This window comes from Triturus cristatus, chromosome 3_2, assembly GCF_964204655.1.
Source record: "Triturus cristatus chromosome 3_2, aTriCri1.1, whole genome shotgun sequence".
Lineage (NCBI taxonomy): Eukaryota > Metazoa > Chordata > Amphibia > Caudata > Salamandridae > Triturus > Triturus cristatus.
This window is the reverse complement of record NC_140584.1, coordinates 418,340,395-418,353,981: the sequence shown is the minus strand read 5'-3', so window position 1 is coordinate 418,353,981 and position 13,587 is coordinate 418,340,395. Positions and strand designations below refer to the sequence as shown.

The window sequence follows — 13,587 nt, the reverse complement described above, 5'->3', positions numbered from 1 at the left end:
CCAAGGGGGCAAATTAAGTTTGTTTTTTCTGACCCTCCCCCCCCCACCACCGGGGGCAGATTGGCTTGGTTTTGGCCTTTCTGCCCCCCCTGGTGGGAGGGGGGGGGGGGGGGGGGGGGGGGGGAGTGGTGTAGAAAATTCCTCTAGGCACCAGGGATTTTTTTTTTATTGTAGATGGAAGCGACCCCTTGGCCAAGGGTCTTTTCCTTGGGGTATACATTTTTTGCATGTTTTTTCTACGCCCCCCCCCCCGGGGGCAGATCAGCCCGTTTCTTTGGCCTTTCTGCCCCCAGGGAGGGGGGGGGGAGGAGGGGAGGGGGCAGAAAACTCCACTAGGTACCAGGGGTTTTCTTTTTTTATGTAATGGAAGTGACCCCTTGGGCAAGGGTCGCTTCCAAGGGGGTAAAATTTGGTTCGTTATTTCTGCTCCCCACCCTGGGAGGGGGGGGGGCGTTCGGCCCGTTTTTGGGTCTTTTGCCACCAGGGGAGGCAGAAAACTCCATTAGGTACCAGGGGTTTTTTTTTATTGCACATTGAAGCGACCCCTTAGGCAATGGTTGCTTCCAAGGGGGCAAATTAAGTTTGTTTTTTCTGACCCTCCCCCCCCCACCACCGGGGGCAGATTGGCTTGGTTTTGGCCTTTCTGCCCCCCCTGGTGGGAGGGGGGGGGGGGGGGGGGAGTGGTGTAGAAAATTCCTCTAGGCACCAGGGATTTTTTTTTTATTGTAGATGGAAGCGACCCCTTGGCCAAGGGTCGCTTCCAAGGGGGTTAAATTATGTTTATGTATTTTCTGCCACCCTGCAGACAGATCTGCCCCCCTTTTTTTGCCTTTCTGCCCCTAGGCAGGAGGGGGAGGCAGAAAACCCTACTAGGGACCAGGGATCTATTTCTTTTACAAGGAGGGGGGAAATTTCTGTCTGCTGTTTTCGTCCCCACCTGAGGGACAGATTGGTCTGGCAGAAAACCTCACCCGATCCCTTGGGCAAGATCACCCCCCATTTTTCGCTCTCCTATTTGAAGCCCATCTGGCAGATTTACCATTTGAGTAGTGACATAGCGTTTTATACTTTAGTTGTTTTTATTTCTTGTGAATTGCAATTGTAATGTTTTATTTCTCCTTTTTTATTTTAGTTCAAGGCTTTTGCTCTTAAGACTGTTCCAGGTTGCGGTTTCGTTACTGGTGGTTCTGCAGTTTGTATAGTTGCATGTGTTTGGTAAGAGAATTTTTTTTGTACAATGTAAATGAGTTTCATTTCCTTGCATGAATGTATTTTTTGCAAATAGTGTAATAATGACAGTATGTTTGGCTTCTGTTTTTTGTGTGTCAAAATATTTTTGCATTTGTGCTCGATGTGTATTTTGTGGTCTTGTGAGTAATTGGTTTTGTTTCTTCTTTTTAGTGGGATATCATTGCTTTTTGCTTTGTCTCTGCAGAGTAGGTGCTGTTGAGTGTAGCTATCTTTGGCAAGTGAGTCATTGTTTGAGTATATAGATCTTTGTGCTAAAGCCACACTTTGCTTATTACTTATTTTGCACAGTGTTTGTTGTTGTTGACTTGTTTGTGAAGTCTCCTTTCTTTGTAAGGCCAATGGCTAGCTGCAGGATTACTGCTCAGCAGGTTGTTGGTATGCTTTTTGAGTCTTCCTCTGACCATGGTTCAGAGATCGGCTCTGCATCTGAGACAGAGGAGGCAGTGGAAGATTCTGGCAGTGAGTTTTCTGTCCACGAGGAGTCATCGGGTGATGAAGCCACTCTTAGTGCAGATGAAGTGCCTGTCTTAGAGGAGGACATTCATGTGCCCATAGTGCAACAAGAGGCATCTGGGTTGCAGCCTGGGGCTGCAAGGCCTCCCATTGGCAGTGCTGACCTCTGGGTTGCCCCAGGCATGGTGCAGCCGACATTGCCAGACTTTACTGGTGTTCCAGGGTGTAGAGTGGACACTGAAAACATTTTGCCTATACATTTTTTTCAGTTGTTTATGGACGATGTATTGTTGGCAGAGATTGTTGAGCAGACTAAGTTGTATGCTGAACAGTTTTTGAGGGACAACAGTGCCAGCCTTAGGCCCCACTCTAGAGCTACCCGGTGGACTCCCACAAATCTTGAAGAGATGAAGTTCTTGGGTTTAACTTTTTTGATCAGCTTGCTAAGAAAGCCATCGATGTCTCCATATATTGGTCTACTAGTCCCTTGATGGCAACACCTAGTTGGAGTATGAAAGGTCTATGAATGGCCTGTAAAGAGGTTGGTGCCTTGTCGTGGCTTTACAGCTCATGAGCTGCGAGTCAATGGTTCAGTTTCTCGTCCTTTCAATTATTAAAAGTGCATTTCATTTTTGTGAAATCTCTTGTTAATACAATTGTATATACTGAACCATCACTCACCCTCGTGCCAAATCCAACTGGTATGTGTGTGCTTGAGGAATAGATGGTTGTGCAGTAATATTGGTATTTTCTGTCTTTCTCAAGCAGGGTGTACCTTGTCCCTTTTTGTGAATGTTGTAATGTGTTGGTTCCTTGCCTGGTGGTGTGAATGGTCTTGTGTGGATCATGTACGAAAGGTGTGCGAATGGCCTGTAAAGCGGTTGGGACCTTGACGCCGCTTTACAGCTCACAAGCCTGGAGTCAATGGTTCCGTTTTTAATCCTTTCAATTGATACTGCATTTCATTTTTGCAAAATCTCTTAATAAAATGTTATATACTGAACCATCATTCACCCTCGTGCCAAATCCAACCAGTATGTGTGTGTGTTTGAGGAATAGATGGTTGTGCAGTAATATTTGTCTTTTTGTCTCTCTGCCAAAGTGCACAATCCATCTAAGAAAAACGTACCAACTCTAGATATTCTCGTAAAGTAAACACCTATGGAAGTACATGGTTATGTCTCTCTTGTGGATCCCAACAAGTTATCTTACCCACAATGTCCTGCAAACCTCAAAATGTGACTGTCACATTTTCCTAGCATTACTGTGCCAAAATTTTCACGCTTCAGAAAGAATCAACAAATTTCTTACCACCCAGCATTTCCCCAAGTCTCCCGATAAAAATGATACCTCACTCGCGTGGGTGGGTCAAGTACCCGCGACAGGCAAGGGCCAAAAACATATTGAGGAGACATCAAAATTATCTATCACAGAACAACTTGGTTTTGCAAAGAGGGTCACCTGGGTTTTTGGCTCCGGCGGCCATCTTGGGAAACCTACCAAACCCACTAATTTCTGAAAACTAGACACCCGGGGGTGTCCAGCGAGGTATGGCTTGCGTGTATCCCCCAATGTTTTCCTACCCAGAATCCCCTGCAAACCTCAAATTTAACTGAAAAACCCCCCACATATTTGTGTGTGTAATCACCGGTCCTGCACAAATGTCCTACCATACAGCGTTCCCCTTAGTCTGAGTAAAATGATACCTCACTTGTGTGGGTGGGGAAAGGGCGTGTGACTGGGAAGAGCCAAAAACATAGGGATTAAGGGTATAGCACCGACATTTTCAAGTACTACATTTTTTTTAAATAAGTTTTTACCCAATTCTGCATTGGACACCCACACAAGTGAGGTATCATTTTAACCGGGAGACTGGAGATTGTAGTGGCCAAATGCAAGTTGGAGGCAATAAGTTTGTGTATGAACTTATATTTACAGAATAAGAACAGCCTGTTGGATTGCCAGCCTCTCCCCAAAATAAAAGAACATTTGGCATCTCTAAGTGAGACTTCAATATGTTCCTAGGTAGATTTGCAAGCAGTTTACCACCAGGTCATGCTTGAAGAGCAATCCAAAACACTCATGACTGGTTTCATGCCTTTTGGAGCTTTTTGCTTCAGAAACGACATCTGGGCTTGTGTCTGTGGTCTTCCAGAATGTCCAGACTCCATGGGCATGACAAAGGAGTCCAGGAATACCAAAATGATATCCTCATGTTTTCTAAAACTAAGGAAGAGCATCTAGCCCTGTTAGACAACATTTTAGTGACCCTCAGCCATCATGGTAGTATTGTGAGGAAGGAAAAATAAGGCTTCTTTCAGGACCCTATAGAATATTTGGGGCACACTATTACACCGGGCTGCATCAAATAAAAAATAAAAAAAGGAGTTTCTGAATGCTATAAAAGATGCCATAAAACAAGCTAAAAAAGCAAGCCAGGTAGTTCTTGGGACTATGTAAATATTATGCATAGTTTGTTCTATTTAAGAAATTACTGAGGAAAATGTGTCTTTCTTTGTGGGGGGAGAACAATGCATTTGAGAGAGTGAAACAGATTATTTTGAGCACAACAGCTCTCAAATCATTTGATTCTGAGTTGTGCTGCATTGTGACAGTTGATGCAAGCAATGTAGACATCTGTCCTGTGTTATTATAGAAGTGTGAAAGGGAGGAACACACATTGGAGTTTGCTTTCCAGTGTTTGAAAAAGGTGGAAACCATTACACTACAATTGAAAAAGGAGCCTTGGAAAGTGTTTGGGCTGTCAAATATTTCAACACTCGCTTGCGGGAAAGGAGGTTCAAGGTGGTTACAGACCACAAACCTCTGACCTTACTTTTGGGAGACAGGGCAGTGACAACACAGGTCACAGGTTTTTAGGTCTCGCCTACGCAGCGCGCATGCGCTGCTTAGGAAAGAGTCCTTTCGCCATCGGCACAGCGTTCCCTGCAAAAACGTCCACACGTTGCATTGCTTCCAATGGCAACGCGTGCACGTCTGGAGATTCACTCGCGGGAGCGAGCGGCTGGCGCCATATGTATTCAATTATTGCGCCTTGCTGCTCGCTCCCGTGAGGGAATCGCACAGGTCCCCTCCTCTCTCCCCACCCCCTACTGCCGCGCGAGCTTGTTTTACTTTGAGCGGGCGTGCTTGTTGTACTAGAAGGAACACAAAACCAGCCAGGTGGCAACCGCCCACGTTATATAAAAGTTAAATCAAATATGTTAAATATAGACAGCTCCAGCATTTATAGTATCCGGTTGCTGACCCCTAGTGAGAACTTTGTTTATTCTGGTTTGCACAGCCTTTTACATCACAGTGTTTCAGATGATGTTTCTGTCAAATTAGGAAACATTGCAGGAAAGCAATTATTGACCTATAATAACATTTGCTGTTCTACGGAACTTCGGTGTGGCTTGTAGTTTACTTTAAACATGTTGGTCTCGCTGCATTACTTACTGCGAGGCACACCGCACACCCAGTGAGGGACAGTTTGTAACCTTCGCATGGCTGCAATTGTGTCAGCCAGGCAGGCGCAGAATGAAGTGAAGCGTTTCCATGGTGACAAATGGACTCATTGTTTGAAACTAAACGCTGTCTGTCCACGGTGATTTGAGCACCTGGTCCGCATTCGATAGGTGGATTTGAAAGGATTGTAGAATGGATTCAATCGAAATGTACTAACATAATGACATTTTTTCCAGCGTATTGTTATGTAATATCGATAAGTCGAAACTTTGTTTAGGCGTGGAAAGCACAACCTAAGAATTAGTAGCGTTGTTTTGTAAAGTGATGCTTATCATTGTGAAACTAATTTATTCCTGACAGTTGCGCAGTAGTGGGCTATTGATTCCTAACCGATAACATGCAATAGCCTTCTACTGTTAGTACTTTCTGCTGTGCTACAGAGGTGACTCACTCACTTTAATATGGTCGCCATATGAGAGATTTAGGTGTTGGCTCTGCCTTGATGAGGCCGTAAATCTTAACCCTTAACTGGAGAGAAAGGGCAGGAGAGGGGGTGAGAACTGAGCGCGCGCGAGAGAGAGAGCGAGACAGAGCCAGAGAGCCAGAGACGGCACTATGGATAGAGCAGGTTCAGCCATGTTAGGTGAGGGGGGAGCCCAGTGTTCACCAGGAATGGAGCCGACATAGATCTGTTGACGTTCCTCCAAGGAGCACCATTGAACTCTTGGTTACATGCGCGAGTTTCTAGTACAAATAGCGGTCCAGTAACATGGCGGCATAATCTAAGAGAACGTTGGTGAGCAATTGAGGAAGAGCATTGCTGACACCCAGACCGAGGCAGAGCCGGGCCGCTGCATGTCTGGGCGGGTCGGCCTGACAGACCAGCTTTTCACCCGTTTCTGCTGCACCCTACGTTACCTGAGCAATTTGCATGCCCTGAAGAGAGGCGAGACTGGTCAGGGTGGCGGCGGTGGCAGACCAAGGGTGCGAACGCTCTGTACCATGCTGGAGACCATGGATGAACAGAGCATGGAGGTGAGTCAGACCAGGGCTGCATAAATTAGTTGGGGTGCTTGTACGTGGACTCATAGATACATTAACAAGGCATGTGTATTATTATTTGGACTAAAAGGCGTCCAAGAAGAGGATGAGACAAGAGGACAGACTCACACTGTTCTGGTGGACAGTGGTAAGAATACTGGTCGCAAGCGAGATCAGGCTTGGTAGACTAGCATGCAAACGCCTGAGTGCATGGTCTGTTTAAGTTGTTTACGAAGAGGTGATTGTTTTTCAGTATCTTTGTATTGAGTTTGACACTTATTTACAGATAGCATATTGGTATCAATTGTTATGGCATCTCTACAGTACATTTTTTCCAAGTTCCCAAACACTTTAGTTCCTCTAGGGTCTATGTCCTAACTTTCTTGCATAGATTTACTTTAGCAGTATTTTCACCCGTGGTTATATTTTTTGGTCAAATTGGACATTTTCCATAGCTGGTGATTATGTTAAGGGCCACAGTCTTTTAAAAAAAAAAATATTCTAGATTACAGCAGGAATAATGCACGGGCTAGGCGCTTCCGATTGGCCAATTGATTGGCCTGATTTGATTTATTGATCAATAGCCTCAAATTTGGCGTTGGAGGAGCTGCGCTAATCTCCCACCGCTGCGCACATCTCTGCCTGGTGGAGCATTAGAGCTGATAATTGTATACGTTATTGCATTAACACTGGAATGGAGTCAATAATTTAAAAAGAATAGTCATTCTCCTCTATCTTGCTATCATCTTATTATTCTCCCAGTATGTGTTTCAGGTTTTTGGATATATGAAGTGCTACTTGTGGTTCAATGTTAAAAAACAAGAATAACTCCAGTAATAATATCAATAAACAACAATATTGAGGATAATCATTATAGTAATACATCTACCTCAAAACTGTAATACCTTGCATTTGCATATTGTTCTATAAGTAATAGGTGTTACTAGTGCCCAACTCAATGGTACTCTTTTTAGGTCTTGCCTACGCAGCGCGCATGCGCTGCATAGGAGACCTTTAGCCGTCGTACAGCTCTTTTTACAAGCACAGACTCCTGATCGTGGCGGCATACAGCGGTGCACAACAAGCACGAGTGTGTTCCTTGAAAAATAGCAAACAGCTGCTGCTTAGCACTCGCTTGCACTCCCCCCACTTGTTTACTTCTTTAAGCATCAAGCCCGCCCAGCTGCAAGAGTGGTCTCCTGTACCGATATTCCATTTTGCAACCTCTGGTCCAACTCCACCCTGCTTTAACTCTTCTGCAGCCGCATTTCTTTCTCCACCCCCACACCCTGCTTTAACTCTTCTCTGGACACATTTCTTTTTCCACCCTTCCCTTTCTTCTCCCCCTCATCTCTGCTCTCTGCTCCCCTTTAACGGGCTTCCTTTTCGTCCACCCCTTTCTTTCCCTCTTCTCTTCGTTTCCCTTTTCAATGCCCGTACCACTCCTCTTGCCTGCAGGGCCTTAATTAGAGCAGTTTAGGTGTTAGTGGTGTCTTCCGGGAGGTTGTGCCATGGGCGTGACCAAGGAACAAACCAGCCGGGGAGAGGAAGCAGACGGGCGGACTTTTGGCAACTGCGAAACATTAAACTGCTGCATGGCTAATAGAATTTTGTTGCGCTACTCACAGTGAACCGATTCTCTACATAATGGCACATTCTTGATGCTCATTTGGCTTTTCCTCCTCCACGGTGGCCCATATTTACGTGCATTGAGCTTGATATGGTGAATTTTAATTCTTCCTTATTTATGGCCCATAATTAACGTATACGGATTTCACTTCCTCAATCATTAGTGGACCAACTTATTGTGAAGCGATTTCTACATGCAGTGATTCTCACATGGCGCTTCTTTACGTGTAGAATCCACTATCCCTTAGTGGATCCTCCGAGCAACTACCTAGGTGGCTCACCCCTGGCACCCTTAATTTTTGCATACTTCCTACCTCTGGGTGAGACCCTACGCCATTTCCTGGACCCGTACACACACGTGCTTCCTCAACCTCTCTCTAAACCCCTCTTCCTCCACCCTCTCTCTAAACCGCTCTTCCTCCACCCTCTCTCTAAACCTCTCCCTCTCCACACCTCTCCCTCTCCACCCTCTCTCTAAACCTCTCCACACCTCTCCCTCTCCACACCTCTCCCTCTCCACACCTCATTCTCCACACCTCATTCTACCACTCTCCCTCTTCCTCCACCCTCTCCCTCCACCCTCTCTCCCTCTTCTTCCACCCTATCCCCCTCCTCCTCCACCCTATCCCCCTCCTCCTCCACCCTATCCCCCTCCTCCTCCACCCTATCCCCCTCCTCCTCCACCCTATCCCCCTCCTCCTCCACCCTCTCTCCCTCTACCTCTCCCTCTTCCTCTGCCCTCTCCCTCTCTACCTCTCTCTCTCTACCTCATTCTACCCCTCTCCACCTCATTCTACCTCACTACCCCTCTACCTCATTCTACCTCACTACCCCTCTACCTCATTCTACCTCTTTACCCCTCTACCTCTCTACCCCTCTACCCCTCTACCTCATTCTACCCCCCTCCCTCATTCTACCCCTCTCCCTCATTCTACCCCTCTCCCTCATTCTACCCCTCTCCCTCATTCTACCCCTCTCCCTCATTCTACCTCTCCCTCATTCTACCTCTCCCTCATTCTACCTCTCCCTCATTCTACCTCTCCCTCATTCTACCTCTCCCTCATTCTACCTCTCCCTCATTCTACCTCTTCTACCTCTCCCTCATTCTACCTCTCCCTCATTCTACCTCTCCCTCATTCTACCTCTCCCTCATTCTACCTCTCCCTCATTCTACCTCTCCCTCTACCTCATTCTACCCCTCTCTACCTCATTCTACCTCACTACCCCTCTACCTCATTCTACCCCTCTCCACCTCATTCTACCTCACTACCCCTCTACCTCATTCTACCCCTCTCCCTCTCTACCTCATTCTACCTCTCTACCCCTCTACCTCATTCTACCCCTCTACCTCATTCTACCCCTCTACCTCATTCTACCCCTCTACCTCATTCTACCTCTCTACCCCATTCTACCTCTCTCCCTCTGCCTCATTCTACTTCTCCCTCATTCTACCTCTCCCTCATTCTACCTCTCCCTCATTCTACCTCTCCCTCATTCTACCTCTTCTACCTCTCCCTCATTCTACCTCTCCCTACCTCTCCCTCATTCTACCTCTTCTACCTCTCCCTCATTCTACCTCTCCCTCATTCTACCTCTCCCTCATTCTACCGCTCTCCCCCCCACCTCATTCTACCTCTCTCTCTCGACCTCATTCTACCTCATTCTACCTCTCTCTCTCCCCCTCTACCTTATTCTACCTCTCTCCCTCTACCTCATTCTACCTCTCTCCCTCTACCTCATTCTACCTCTACCTCTACCTCATTCTACCTCTCCCTCTCTCCCTCTACCTCATTCAATCCCTCTCCCTCTACCTCAATCTGCCTCTCTCTCTCTCTCTCCCTCCCTCGACCTCATTCTACCTCTCTCTCGACCTCATTCTACCTCTCTCTCGACCTCATTCTACCTCTCTCTCGACCTCATTCTACCTCTCTCTCTCTCCCTAGACCTCATTCTACCCCTCTCCCCTCCCCCTATACCTCATTCTACCCCTCTCCCCTCCCCCTCTACCTCATTCTACCCCTCTCCCTCATTCTACCCCTCTCCCTCATTCTACCCCTCTCCCTCATTCTACCCCTCTCCCTCATTCTACCCCTCTCCCTCATTCTACCTCTCCCTCATTCTACCTCTCTCTCTCATTCTACCTCCCTCCCTCTCCCTACCTCGCCCTCATTCTACCTCACTCCCTCTCCCTACCTCTCCCTCATTCTACCCCTCTGCCTCATGTTACCTCTCCCTCATGCTACCTCTCCCTCATGCACCTCTACCTCATGCACCTCTACCTCATGCACCTCTACCTCATGCTACCTCTCCCTCATGCACCTCTACCTCATGCACCTCTACCTCATGCTACCTCTCCCTCATGCTACCTCTCCCCTCTCCCTCATTCTACCCCTCTCCCTCATTCTACCCCTCTCCCTCATTCTACCCCTCTCCCTCAACCACCCCTCTCCCTCAACCACCCCTCTCCCTCAACCACCTCTCTCCCTCAACCACCTCTCTCCCTCAACCACCTCTACCACCTCTACCACCTCTACCACCTCTACCACCTCTCTACCTCTACCACCTCTCTACCTCTACTACCTCTACCACATCTCTACCTCTACCACCTCTCTACGTCATTCTACCCCTCTCTACCTCTACCACCTCATTCTACCTCGCTACCTCATTCTACCTCGCTACCTCATTCCACCTCGCTACCTCATTCCACCTCGCTACCTCATTCTACCTCTCTCCCTCTACCTCATTCTACCTCTATTCTACCTCTCTCCCTCTACCTCAGTCTACCTCTATTCTACCTCTCTCCCTCTACCTCATTCTACCTCTATTCTACCTCTCTCCCTCTACCTCATTCTACCTCTCTCCCTCCCTCGACCTCATTCTACCTCTCGACCTCATTCTACCTCTCGACCTCATTCTACCTCTCGACCTCATTCTACCTCTCGACCTCATTCTACCTCTCGACCTCATTCTACCTCTCGACCTCATTCTACCACTACCCCTCTACCTCATTCTACCCCTCTACCTCATTCTACCCCTCTACCTCATTCTACCCCTCTACCTCATTCTACCCCTCTACCTCATTCTACCCCTCTACCTCATTCTACCCCTCTACCTCATTCTACCCCTCTACCTCATTCTACCCCTCTACCTCATTCTACCCCCTACCTCATTCTACCTCTCTACCTCATTACCTCTACCTCATTCTACCTCTCTACCTCTACCTCATTCTACCTCTCTACCTCATTCTACCTCTATCTACCTCTATCTACCTCATTCTACCCCTCTCTACCTCTATCACCTCTCTACCTCTACCACCTCTCTACCTCTACCACCTCTCTACCTCTACCACCTCTCTACCTCTACCACCACCTTACCTCATTCTACCCCTCTACCTCATTCAACCCCCCTACCTCATTCTACCCCTCTACCTCTTTCTACCTCTCTACCTCTACCTCATTCTACCTCTCTACCTCTACCTCATTCTACCTCTCTACCTCATTCTACCTCTACCTCATTCTACCTCTCTACCTCTACCTCTCCTTCTACCTCTCTACCTCATTCTACCTCTACCTCTCCTTCTACCTCTCTACCTCTCCTTCTACCTCTACTTCTACCTCTCTACCTCTACTTCTACCCCTCTCTACCTCTCCCACCTCTCTACCTCCTCTCTACCACCTCTCTACCTCATTCTACCTCATTCTACCTCTACCTCTCTACCTCATTCTACCTGTCTCTGGTAGACTACCAAGGCCTTAGTACCCTTTCCAGGGAGGTCATTGATGGTATAAACACCCATTCTCATGGGAGGTACGGTCAATGTCAGGTGAAAGGATGGATGAGTGGAAGAAAGGATGGGGTGAAAGGGTGGATGGGCGAAATGATCAATGGGTGGGTGGTTGAAAAGATTGGTGGGCATGAAGATGAAAGATGGATGGATGGGCAGGTAAAAGGATGGGTGGGTAAAAGAATGGATGGGTTGGTGAAAGCATGAGTCAAAGGATGGGGAATGAGAGGGTAAAAAGATGGGTGGGTAAGAGGATGAAAGCATGGCAGAATGAATGGAAATCTGAGAGGGTGGGTGGATGGAGGTCAGTGTAAATAGAAAATTGAGAGAACGATTGGGTGGTCAGGTAAAAAGGTGGCAGAGTAGATGGCAGTCGCAGCTCCTCGTGGGAGCGCTGCGGGCGGTGGGGCTGGGGATGGGCAGGTGGGGGGTAGTAAACTCCAGCATAAGACCGAGCGGCGTTCAGTTAATTAATAAATAAAACGAATTTCATTGCGCGCTGCAATGCAGCGCGCACAATGAAGTTAGTTTTATTTATTTATTAACTGAACTCCGTTCGGCCTTATGCCGGAGTTTACTACCCCCCCACCTGCCCATCCCCAGCCCCACCGCCCGGCAGCACTCCCACGAGGAAGACAAAAAGGTCTTACTACTAAGATTATATATATTTTTCCTACTGGCGGTTGCCAGTAGGTAGTTATAGTTAGGACCTAGTTTCCATAGGGAAAGCATTTTTTGACTTTCCTACGTTTAAGCAGAGGAGCGTCGCCCCATTTAATTGCCCTGGAGAGAAAAAACAAAAATGGTAACAAAGTTAATTCATTACCATTTTATTTTCTGACAACCCGTCCTGAACCAAGTGTCAGGACAGGGCGGGGTCTGTTGAGTGGCAGGAGTGGTGGGCTGCACACTAGTTTATAGTGCACGTGTCCCTTTGGCCGGTCGTCTTGCGACGGCCAGTCTGACATGCTCATTATAAACCTCTCGAATCGGCTGTCTTAGACAGCTGGGTTGAGAGCCTACACAAGCCTCCAGTGTCCTTGGGAGTGGTGAGAGAGGCCATTACCACCAATCAGGGTACTGCTTACATGCAGCGCCAGCATTGGTTAAGCCCAGCTGGACGAGACCGGATGTGAGGAGAAGACGACTGGAGTGAGGAGGACGTGTCTCCGGAAAACATGGTTAGTACCCTTTTATTTCTTTTGTTGAAGTAAACGTATTTATGTTTTGGTTTATTTTTACATTTGTTACACCGGTTTCCCGCCCCTCTAATCGACAGGCTTTCCAGCCACCACTGCAACTTTGGCTTCGTTTGACCAATCTGCATGAAGGTTTTTTTTTTTTTTAGGTGTCAAAATAGATTCTGTGTGCCATGGAAAGTTTGGGGGTGATCCGTGCAGTGGAAACCGAGAAATAGGGGCACGAAATAAAGGTGCATTTGTAATGTTAATTCCTATAGAACGTGTTGTCGAACCTACAGCCCGAACTCCTGGATGGAATTACACCAAATTTGGCAGAAAGGTAGATGTTACTAGAGGTTACACAGATTGTGCTTTTTGTTATTTGGTGAAAATCCGTACAGTAGTTTTTGTGAAATTAAATCCGCACAATATAGCGATATCTCTGGTTGCGGATATTTCGCTGTTTCGCAGTGAAATCGCGACATGTTTGAGGTAAAACACAAAAGCGTGTGCCAGTGGGGATGCTCTGACTGGCTGGATGTAACCTGAATAAAAATTTCCGAAGGTTACGTGGTGATCATGGTTACATCGCGACGTGTTAAGAGGTAAATCGCGAAAGCGGGCGGGGCTGTGGGGGGAGGAAGTCGACAATCAACGGGATTGGTAAAATTCAATTTATAAAAAATAAAACCACTTACCGTGTGCTCGCTGCATCGCGCCGGCGAGCACAAGGTAAGAGGTTTTATTATTTTTTTTATTAATTTTACCGATCCTGTTGTT

At 47.2% G+C, this 13,587-nt stretch overlaps 1 protein-coding gene across 1 annotated transcript in view; it reads right to left on the bottom strand.

Annotated features, from left to right (window-relative positions):
* TMEM35B (transmembrane protein 35B) overlaps positions 1-13,587 on the bottom strand; it is a 34,934-nt gene that overhangs the window by 9,944 nt on the left and 11,403 nt on the right. The window lies entirely within an intron of this gene.